Here is an 11230-nt window from a genome sequence, read left to right as displayed (position 1 = left end):
TAGTACGCAGATTGGCAGCTTGTCTGGGAAATTTTTAATAAGTGGTTTGAAGTCTGTTAACACCTCGTGTTCGACTCCGGCGACGGTCTCGGGTTTGGGGTGTTACATGGTTGCTTGATAGTCGTGGATCCACCGATGGGTTTTAAAGCCCAATATGTAAATGAAGGTAGTTCTGCAACCGAGCTACCATTGATGTACCGGTTGGGTGGGTCGATATTTATATCCCCACATGGTGTGACGGGGGATGGAGCTGGTATGTAGCAAATGGATTATTGGGATGGGATTGCATTGCATGTTTATTGTATGATGACTTTTGAATGCTTGTTTTTTTATCGAGGGTTGTACACACTAAGTTTGCGAAAACTCACCCCCTCTTTTATTTTATTTTCAAGTGACACTCAGTAGGAGGTTCTATGGTTGGAGGGTGATAACCTATAATTTATACATATTTTTACACCATGCCTAACGCATTTATGGATGGTTTCTCCTTAGATTTGGTGAATTTGATGCTCCTAATCCTTTAATTTCATGTTTTATACTTAGGAGAGTATAGGAGAGTAAAAAGAGCGGGAAACAGGCTGAAAACGAAGAAAATGGACCCACATAGGAAAACAATACGGTCTGGACTTCCTCACATGGGTGTGTCACACAGCCGTGTTAATTTAGCAGGATCGAAGCATGACTTACACGGGTAGATCACACGCCCGTGCCTATTCAACAGCCTTGACCACGGGCTGGAGTAATCGCACACGAGCGTGTCACACGGGTGAGTCCCTGCCGAACCCAAGTTTAGTCCAATTCAAAAAAGGCTAATTTTGAGGGCTCTTAGGCATTCCAAAGCCTATTTAAACACTTGAGGAGGCACTTAGGAAGGGGGATGCAGAGGAGGAAGCAAGGAATTACTCAAGGAAAGCCAATTGATCCATCTCGAGAGCCAGATTCATCATCAAGATTGGAGATCTCCCTTCAAGTTCCTTCAGGAGTTTTGGGTTTTCTTATGTTTTATTATCTTTATACTTTTGAGATGTTTTCTTTCATAAGTATGAACTAAACCCCTAAATACCTAAGGGGAATGAAACCTAAGACAGATCTTGCTATTATTATCTAAATTGTATGATAAATATTTGACTTGTTCTTAATTATGTGTTTTTAATTCTTGTTTTGATATTCTAGGATATTGATTCAAGGTAAGCTCTTATTTAGAGGAGGAATAGACCCTGTCTAAGAGTAAATTTGTCATAATTAAGTGGAGTTGATTGTGCGCCTAGAGATAGGGTGACAAGATTTTACCGGATTAGGGTGAAACCTAATAAGGGAATCCATAGATTGAGTTAATGCAATTCTAGGGTGTTAATTAGAAAGAGATTTCAATTATTCAACCTAGGGTTAGACGTTATTAGTCTCGAGAGAGATAATAATATAACTTAGGGATTTGTACAAATCAAGTCAAATGAATAAATCGTCTGATTCAGAGTCAAATAACAAGTGAAGTCTAGGTGGATTTGTCCTTAGGTATTGTCTCAATCAATCGAATTTTCCCACAAGTATTTTCCCTAAGTTTTTCTTTCTGTGCATTCTTAGTTAGTAATTAGTTTAGACAACCAAACCTCTTAAATTTTAGGCTAGATAATAAAAAGCAAGTAAATACTAGTACTCGTAGTTCCTTTGGGTTCGACAATCCGATCTTGCTAAACTATACTACTGCTCGATAGGTACACTTGCCTTAATTGTGATAATAAGTTAGTCTCAAGAACGTTTCATTTATAAATCTTTAAAACCTGTTACAAATATCACGCATCAAGTTTTTGGCGTCGTTGCTGGGGAACTAGGATATTAGGAAAACTCGATTTTTATTACTTTAGCCATTTTACTTTTATTACAATTTAAATTTTTATTTTCTTTTCTAATTTTTATCTTATTTCCTTCTGACAGGTTTTTCTAGTTTATGACCAGAAGAAACCCGTTAGGACCACTACTTTTTGACGGTGAGATCAGCCGTACAGTTCGTAAAAACTGGAGAGAAATAAGGCGAAGCCTAAGATACACGGAGGACAAGCAAGAGGACGATGCTTCAACCACATCCGAGGAGATGGTTGAAAACCAAGAAAATCTGCTACTTCCTGCTATTGCTGTTAATCAGAATCCTGCTCCGCGCACTATGTATGATTATGCTAAACCTTCTTTAACAGGAACTGAATCGAGCATAGTTAGAACGGATGTAGCCACAAATACTTTTGAACTAAAACCTAACACAATTCAAATGATACAACAAATTTTTCAGTTTGATGGTTTGCAGGACGAGGATCCCAACACTCACTTGGAAAACTTTTTGGAACTATGTGATACATTTAAAATTAATGGAGTTTCTGATGACGCCATTCATCTTCGGTTATTCCCTTTTTCATTGAGAAATAAAGCTAAACAGTGGTTGGACTGGGGTCAATCACTACTCGGGAACAAATGACCGAAAAGTTTTTATTAAAATATTTTCCACCGGCTAAAACGGCTAAATTATGTAATGATATTTCTTCCTTTGTGCAGATGGATTTAGAAACACTCTACGATGCATGGGAAAGATACAAGGACCTCTTGAGAAGATGCCCTCACCATGGGTTACCGCTGTGGCTACAGGTTCAAACTTTTCATAATGGCCTGAATCATTCGACTCGACAAATAGTTGACGTAGCTGCTGGCGGAACCATCAATAATAAGACACTTGAAGATGCTTATGAATTTATAGAGGAGATGTCACTGAATAACTATCAGTGGCAAGTCATGAGGACAAAGCCAACGAAAACAGCCGGTGATTATAATATCGATACGGCCACCATGCTCTGTAATCAGGTAGAACTCTTGAATAAGAAAATTGATGGTTTCTTTAATTCTTCACAGGGTCACCCAGTAATGCAATGCGGAGCAAGTGGAGGTGGATCAAGCAGTTCAGAATACCCACCTTATAGCCACAACATGGAGAACGAACAGTTAAATTACATGGATAAGGATCCTCGATCTCAAAATAATCCTTATAGCAATACTAACAATGTAGGTTGGAGGAACCACCCTATTTTTTCATGGGGAGGCGAAGGGAATCAGATACCACCACCTCCAGGCTTCCAACAACCACCCTACTAACAAGAGAAAAAACTGAACCTTGAGGAGATGCTAACAAAATTCATCTCAGTGTCAGAAACTCATTTTCAGAATACCGAGACCGTACTAAAAAATCAACAAGCATCAATCTAGGGGCTCGAAACTCAGATTGGACAGCTTACCAAGTTGATTTCCGAACGACCACAAGGTAGCTTGCCAAGCAATACTGAATCTAACCTAAGGGAGCAACTCAATGCAATTGCCATACAAGATGAGGAAGGGCTAGTTGCAGAACAAAGGCCAGAAACGGTGGTAAGCATAGGTAAGGATGAGGTAGGCCACAATGAGCCAAAGCCAGTGATTACATAATATAAATCTCGCATGCCATACCCCAATGCAACAAGGAAAGACCGCTCAAATGAACAATTTGGTAAATTCCTTAAACTTCTAAAGAAACTACATATTAACTTACCGTTTATTGAAGCCCTTTCGCAGATACCAAACGCAGTCAAGTTTTTAAAGGAGCTTTTAGCAAATAAGCAAAAATTAGATGAAGTATTACATGTGGAGCTGAACGCGGTCTGCTCAGCCATTCTACAGAATAAGCTGCCTAGCAAACTAAAAGATCCAGAGAGTTTTACAATTCCTTGTTTAATTGGTAGTTTAGATTTTAATAATGCGTTGGCTGATTTAGGGGCTAGTATCAATGTTATGCCTTACAAATTGTTTAAGCAACTAGGTCTAGGGAAACCCAAACGAACTTGGATGAGCATTCAATTAGCAGATAAAACAATCAGATTTCCTAGGGGTATTATTGAAGATGTACTCGTTAAAATCGAAAAATTTATATTTCCAATTGATTTCTTTGTTCTAGACATAGAGGAGGATAGCAACGTCCCCTTAATTTTAGGAAGGCCCTTTTTAGCAACCGCCAAAACAATTATTGACGTTGGCACAGGTGAACTCACACTTCGTGTGGGAGATGAAACAATTACCCTTCAAGCCCGTAATTCGAATAACACATCAAAAATCGAAGGTGACTGTACAAATCATTTGGCTAAAACTAACCATATAGTGCAACCTTCTTTGCAGAAAATAGGTTCGAAGAACATACATAAGCCAAGCAACAACAAAGAACCTATCCATAAAGAACGAAGGTTACAAATTGAGGAGCTAGATGAATGGCGGACACATAAACTGAGAAAACACGATAAACAAAAACCACATCATGAGGAGCTTAATTCCTCCAAAAATCAACTTAAAGTTGGAGATAAAGTACTACTCGATGCAGTAGATCCTCAAATTGCCACTTCTGAACCAAATGAAAAAACCCCTCTTACAATAATTAGTATTTTTCCATATGGTACGGTCGAGGTTAACCACTCCAAATTTGGCACGTTCAAGGTAAATGGTACTCGTCTTAAACCTTATGTTGATAAAATTGATAGTAAGGATGAGGAGTGTAAACTCCTCGATTCACCATGATCACGCACCAGAGAAGTAAGTCGAGCTTAGACTATAAATAAGTGCTTCTCGGGAGGCAACCTGAGCCATAACAATATTAATTTGTTTAAATTTGAGTTTTTAACAGCTAACGTACTAACCAAATCATGGTACACAGACTCTCTAAATACCACACGGCCAGGCACACGGGCTTGCCTTAGGCCGTGCGAAAATAGGGCAAAATTTTTCCAACACGGAAAGTGATAAAGTCGCCACGGCCATGCGACATGGCCGTGGGCAAACCTGTCAAACTAGCACGGCCGTGTCGTGGGCGAACCTGTCAAGTTAATACGGGTGTGGGAGAAGTGAACGAAGTGAGACACGACCGTCTGACATGGCCATGTGCACTCACACGCCCGAGCAACACGAGCGTGGGCCGAATGTCATACGCGCCCAAATTCAAAATTCACAAAACACACAGGAAAAAAATTAGGGCACAGGGGCTTGTCCCACAGCCGTGTGCCCTAAAATCTATAAAAACACTCACTATTCAACATCTCCCTCCCCAAAAATCCCTAACCCTAGCCGCTGCAACTCCACACGCCTTACCCCTCACGGCCGTGCGCCGCCTACAACACCGATTTCGACACCCCAAGTTCATTCTTTTTGCATTTGTTTACTCTTTTCTCTCTATCTCCTTTGAATATTTTGTTTATTTCATATTTCTCTGTTCTATTTTCCTATTTTAAATGAATTCTCATAGTTAGAACAATAGAATACTTTTGCTTGTTTATAAGAATTTTGTCATTTTAGTTACTCCATTATGCTCTACTTTTTCATTTTTCCTAGTTTCATGAAATTTATGCTTCCCATATACATTCATTCATATTCCTGATTCATTACAATTCATTATTTTAAAATTTTTAATTTCGGCTAATTCATTACGAGTACTTATTGTTCCTTATATATATTTCCTAAAAAAGTTCCTAATTCTATCACAGTTATAAAGAGCTCCAAAGCTCACTATTACTTAGGAACTTGAAACTCCACTGAGAAAGGTTGTCCACGACTGCCATGCCCTGCTCGACCACTACCATAGCCAACTTGAGATATAATATTCTTTTGGCGCAGCATTTGTGGAACCCAACCTCTACCACCACAGAGTATCCTCCTTCACCCTCATCATTGCTTTGGCCGATTATTCTCCATAACCCCAATTCAAGGAGTTCATTCATCATTCAGGAAGTTTCACTTCTCTCCCTATCTTATGATTATCAATCGATCTTTTTCAATATATCTATCTTTGTACATTAAGGGCAATGTACATCTTAAGTGTGGGGGGACTTTCATATCGTCACTAGAAATCCCTGAATTGTGTCTTATTCTCATGCGCTCTTTACATGCCATGATTAGAATAAATTTTGATTAATTTATGATTTTTATTGATATGTCTTGAATTAAAACTTAGGCTTTTATGCATTGATTGTTTAAACTTTAAGATGTTAAAGAATCAAGCATGATAAGTTGACTTTTGAATTTAAAATTTTATAGGTTGTTTCTCCCATGTTTAGGTATTATCTTGAGTTAAAATTCACAGGTTTAAACATCAAAAAGTAGTAATTTTTGTGAGATTTTGAGCCTTTAGAGCATCTACTATTTCTTTCATGCTCACTTTTATTGTTGCTTTGAGTGTGTCAGTATTGAATTGTTATTCTAGAACTTGCTTGACTATGTATGTCAAGACCACACCATTTGATTTGATATGTCAAAATGATAAAGGCACTTAGGTTTAACCCAATCACTCCACAAAAGCCTACCTTCATAATTAACCCTTAGTAAACCCCTTTGAGCCTAACAACCCATTAATTGATTTACCCTCAATATTAACCCATAAACCATTGTCGTTGAAATCCCCTAATTTGATACCTATTTTTGTCGAGATTTGATTTGAACTAATTGCTTATCTATGCTTTGCTCTTCTATGTATTTGACTTGTTCTTAAAAAAAAATTCATACTTACATATTAGTAGCAATTCGGTAGTGTTGAGCCGCAGTATCTAAATTCCATCTTCTGATAAGAAGCTCACTTGTACTCAATTGATGTTTAATTACTTCTTCTAGTTAGGAAATTTTTCAAATCAATCTCGATTCTAACCTTTTCTTTTAGCTTGTGACCGCACCCCCTAACCAAAGCCCTAACCAAAGCCACGTTACAACCCTTTAAAGACCTTTTGATTGATGTTCATTTCAATATATAGTGGTGAAGATTTGATTTTCATGCAAGCCTATGGTAATGACTTTTCATTATTGACTATTGAGTGCTTCATGTATTGTCCTTAAACACCTCGAGTGATTTGAGTGAATCTTTAGTGAGGATGTGAAACTCTGTGATATTTTGAGTTGAAGGTAATTACTTTGATGAGGGGAGACACCTATGCTTTCATGATAAAATACTCAGCTTGGAATGTTTTCGAACTTTGATGTTCTTTCAGTCAAATTCTCAAAGTATGATTATTTATGGATTATTTTGAGATATTATTAATAGGAATTATAAGTTAAGAAGAATTTATTTTGATTGTGAGTTGAGGGTTTTGCTTGAGGAGAAGCAAATGCTTAAGTGTGGGGATATTTGATAAACCGTAATTTATACATATTTTTACCCCATGCCTAATGCATTTATAGATGGTTTCTCCTTAGATTTGGTGAATTTGATGCCCTTAATCCTTTAATTTCATGTTTTATACTTAGGAGAGCATAGGAGAATAAAAAGAGCAAGAAAAATCGAAAACGCATAAAATGGACCCACATGGGAAAACAACACAGCCTGGACTTCCTCACTCGGGCATGTCACATAGCCGTGTCAATTTGGCAGGATCAAAGGATGACTTACACGGGTGGATCACACGCCCGTGCCTATTTAACAGCCTTGACAATGGGCTGGAGTAATCGCACACAGGCTTGTCACATGGGTGTGTCACACGGGCGTGTCCCTGTCGAACCCAAGTTTAGTCCAATTCAGAAAAGACCAATTTTGAGGGCTCTTAGGCATTCCAAAGCCTAATTAAACACTTGAGGAGGCACTTAGGAAGGGGGATGCAAAGGAGGAGGCAAGGAATTACTTAAGGAAAGCTGATTGATCCGTCTCAAGAGCTGGATTCATCATCAAGATTGGAGATCTCCCTTCAAGTTCCTTCAGGAGTTTTGGGTTTTCTTATGTTTTGTCTTTTGAGATGTTTTCTTTCATAAGTATGAATGAAACCCCTAAATACCTAAGGGGAATGAAACCTAGGATAGATCTTGTTAATATTATCTGAATTGTATGATAAATATTTAACTTGTTCTTAATTATGTGTTCTTAATTCTTGTTTTGATATTACAGGATATTGATTCAAGTTAAGCTCTTATTCAAAGGAGGAATAGACCTTGTCTAAGAGTAAATTTGTCATAATTAAGCGGAATTGATTGCCCGCCTAGAGATAGGGTGACAAGATTTTGCCGGATTAGGGTGAAACCTAATAAGGGAATCCATTGATCGAGTTTAATGCAATTCTAGGGTGTTAATTAGTAAGAGATTTCAATTATTCAACCTAAGGTTAGACGTTATTAGTCTCGAGAGAGATAATACTATAACTTAGGGATTTCTATGGATCAAGTCAAATGAATAAATCGTCTGATTTAGAGTCAAATAACAAGTGAAGTCTAGGTGGATTTGTCCTTAGGTATTGTCTCAATCAATCGAATTTCCCAAAAGTATTTTCCCCAAGTTTTTCTTTCTATTCATTCTTAGTTAGTAATTAGTTTAGACAACCAAACCTCTTAAAATTTAGGCTAGATAATAAAAAGGAAGTAAATACTAGTACTCGTAGTTCCTTTGGGTTCGACAATCCGGTCTTGCTGAACTATACTACTGTTCGATAGGTACACTTGCCTTAATCGTGATAATATGTTAGTCTCAAAAACGTTTCATTTATAAATCTTTAAAACTTGTTATGAATATCACGCATCAAAGGGACTTTGGGAGGCCAGCTAGTAAGATAAATTGGACTTGTTATTTTTTTTTAAAAGCATACGAGATTCTATTTCATTAAGCACTTTTCAATCCAGATTGTAATAAGGCTTCCTTTTTATTATTATTTGGTTTATTATTTTTATGCAATATAATTATAAGAAGTTGAATATGGTTTCTTAAATTATAGTATGTTTTTCTACGCTTCCGCAACTCAACTTTAAAATGACATGTTTTCATAAAATCATTTGCTTCAAACAAGTGATGTTAAGGAGTTTTTTTTTAGTCAATTAAGGTTTCTTTTATTTTAAAGATTGTTTTCAATGAAAACACGTTTTTTGCTAAAGCATTTCAATGTAACACGCTGGATACGGCCATAACATCTGGGCCGAGTTTGGGGTGTTACATTTAGTGGTATTAGAGCCCAAGTTGCAAAATTTGGGCTGTGAAGTGGGCCTTATTACTTGATTTCTTTTTGTGTTTTTTTAAAAAAATTGAATCACAATGTTTTGGAAAAGGGAAGTCTTGCTAAGCGGTACACCGAGTCTCCGACGTCGAACCAAGTAAGTACTTTTATTTTTCAGTTTGTTTAAATTGTTAAGTAGATGGTTAGAAGACTACTTTAGATGATAGTTAGAATGGAACTAAAGCTCGTAGTATCTGGAAACTGTAGAGGATTTTTGAAAACAATCTTCTTTTTAAATATTTTCATAAAACATTGGTGTAATTATTAAGCTAACTAAAAATTCATAAAAATTTCTAATTCAGATAATGCGTAAATCGACGATAAGTGCTATAAGAGGTGCAAGAGGCCGTGGCCAAGGCCTCGGAAGTGTTAGGGCTGAATCGTCGGCATCGGGCCATATGCCCAATGTTGGAGTAGAAGAGGCTTCGGCCTCACCTGTAGCTGGTAATGGACCGTACGATTGAGCCGTGGGAGAAGATGCATTGTCGCAGGTAATGCTGAGGATTTTGGAAAGGGTCGCTGGGCCTAACAATGGTACTGGAAATCGGGGGTCCATTCCGGAGTGACTTCTATCGAACGGGGCTGAGATCTTTAAGGGCGTGGCTGGTGTGGCTCCTAACGTGGAGGAATATTGGTTGGAGACAACTGAAAGGATAATGGAGGACTTGGACTGCTCACCTAAACAAAAGCTGAAAGGGGCAGTGTCATTGCTTAGTGAAGAAGCCTATCAGTGGTGGTTGACTGTGAAAGAGGGCACCCAACCGGAGCGGATCACTTGGGAGTTTTTCAAAGCTGCATTCCAAGGGAAGTATCTGGGTGCAAGCTATGTGGATACTAGAAGGAAGGAGTTCCTGAACTTGACCGAAGGAAACAAATCGGTGGCTGAGTATGAAGCAAAGTTTCTACGCCTTAGTAGGTATGCAAGAGTAATGGTGGCAACGGAGTATGAGCGTTGCGTTAGGTTTGAGGATGGACTTAGAGATAGCCTCAGGGTACTGATAGCTCCATAAAGGGAACGAGTTTTCTCAAAATTGGTGGAGAAGGCAAAAATAGCAGACAAGGTAAACCGCACTGAGTGCCTAATCCGGGAGAAAGAAAGGGGTAAGAATAAGAGGGAGGCTGAGACTCCTGGTGTGGGACAGAGGCTTAGGGCTAGGGCCAGATATAATGGGCCAGTTAGAGTAGGGCCCCCTACTGCTAATCTAGGGGTGCCACTTTGTGCTGATTGCGGGAGAAGACATAGAGGCGAGTGTTGGAAGAGATTGGGAGCTTGTTTCGCTTGTGGGTCTATAAAGCATAGGATCAAGGATTGCCCTCAAATGCTAGGATGAGAACCAGTAATTGGCCAAGGTGGTGCTCAGCCACCAAGGGGTGCTCAGCTGCCGCCAAGGGGTCGTGGGCAGGCCAGGGGCGGTAATGGCAATGGATGTGGACGCGGAGCACCAAGCGGAAATGCGTGCCATGCTAAAGAGCGACAACCAGCCTTGGTTTATACTGCTCGTCACCGAGAAGACGGGGATGCCCCAAATGTGATAACAGGTATGTTCTTTATATATGAGTTACCTTATACAGACTTGATTGATATTGGATCGATGCATTCATATGTTGTATGTAATAAGACTGAGTCTTTGGGTGATATGTTTGAGATTATTGCGAATGAGATGACTGTGATGCCATTTGGGCTGACGAACGTACCTGCCGTTTTCATGGATCTCATGAATCGAGTCTTGCAACCCTACTTGGATCAGTTCGTGGTAGTGTTTATAGATGAAATTTTGGTGTACTTAAAAGATGAAGATGAGCATAATGCACACTTAAGGATTGTGTTGCAGACTTTGAGGGAGAAGCAGCTATATGCCAAATTCAGTAAGTGTGAATTTTGGCTAAGGAAGGTTACTTTTCTAGGACATGTGGTGTCAGCCGAGGGGATTGAGGTGGATCCTCGAAAAATTGAAGCGGTGTTAGACTAGAAAACACCCAAGTCAGTATCAGAAATATGAAGTTTTCTTGGCTTAGAAGGATACTATAGGCGGTTTGTGGAGGGCTTTTCAGTAATTGCTGCACCCTTAACTAAATTATTGAGGAAGGGGGTACCATTTGTTTGGACGGACAAGCAGCAGGAGAGTTTTGGAAAACTTCAGAAAGTTTTAACCGAGGCCTCTGTGTTGATTCAGCCAATTCCTGGGAAGGAGTTTACAATTTATAATGATGCATCGCATGTGGGC

General features: G+C 38.9%; 1 non-coding gene across 1 annotated transcript; it reads right to left on the bottom strand.

Annotated features, from left to right (window-relative positions):
- Positions 1-2508: 2508 nt before the first annotated feature.
- Positions 2509-2615, bottom strand: LOC128283278 (small nucleolar RNA R71). Its single transcript, XR_008273620.1, has one exon. It is a non-coding gene; the product is annotated as a small nucleolar RNA R71 (small nucleolar RNA).
- Positions 2616-11230: the final 8615 nt, after the last annotated feature.

This window comes from Gossypium arboreum, chromosome 10, assembly GCF_025698485.1.
Source record: "Gossypium arboreum isolate Shixiya-1 chromosome 10, ASM2569848v2, whole genome shotgun sequence".
Taxonomy (NCBI): domain Eukaryota; kingdom Viridiplantae; phylum Streptophyta; class Magnoliopsida; order Malvales; family Malvaceae; genus Gossypium; species Gossypium arboreum.
Note: the sequence above shows the minus strand (reverse complement) of the source record. Positions and strands in the feature narration are given on the sequence as shown.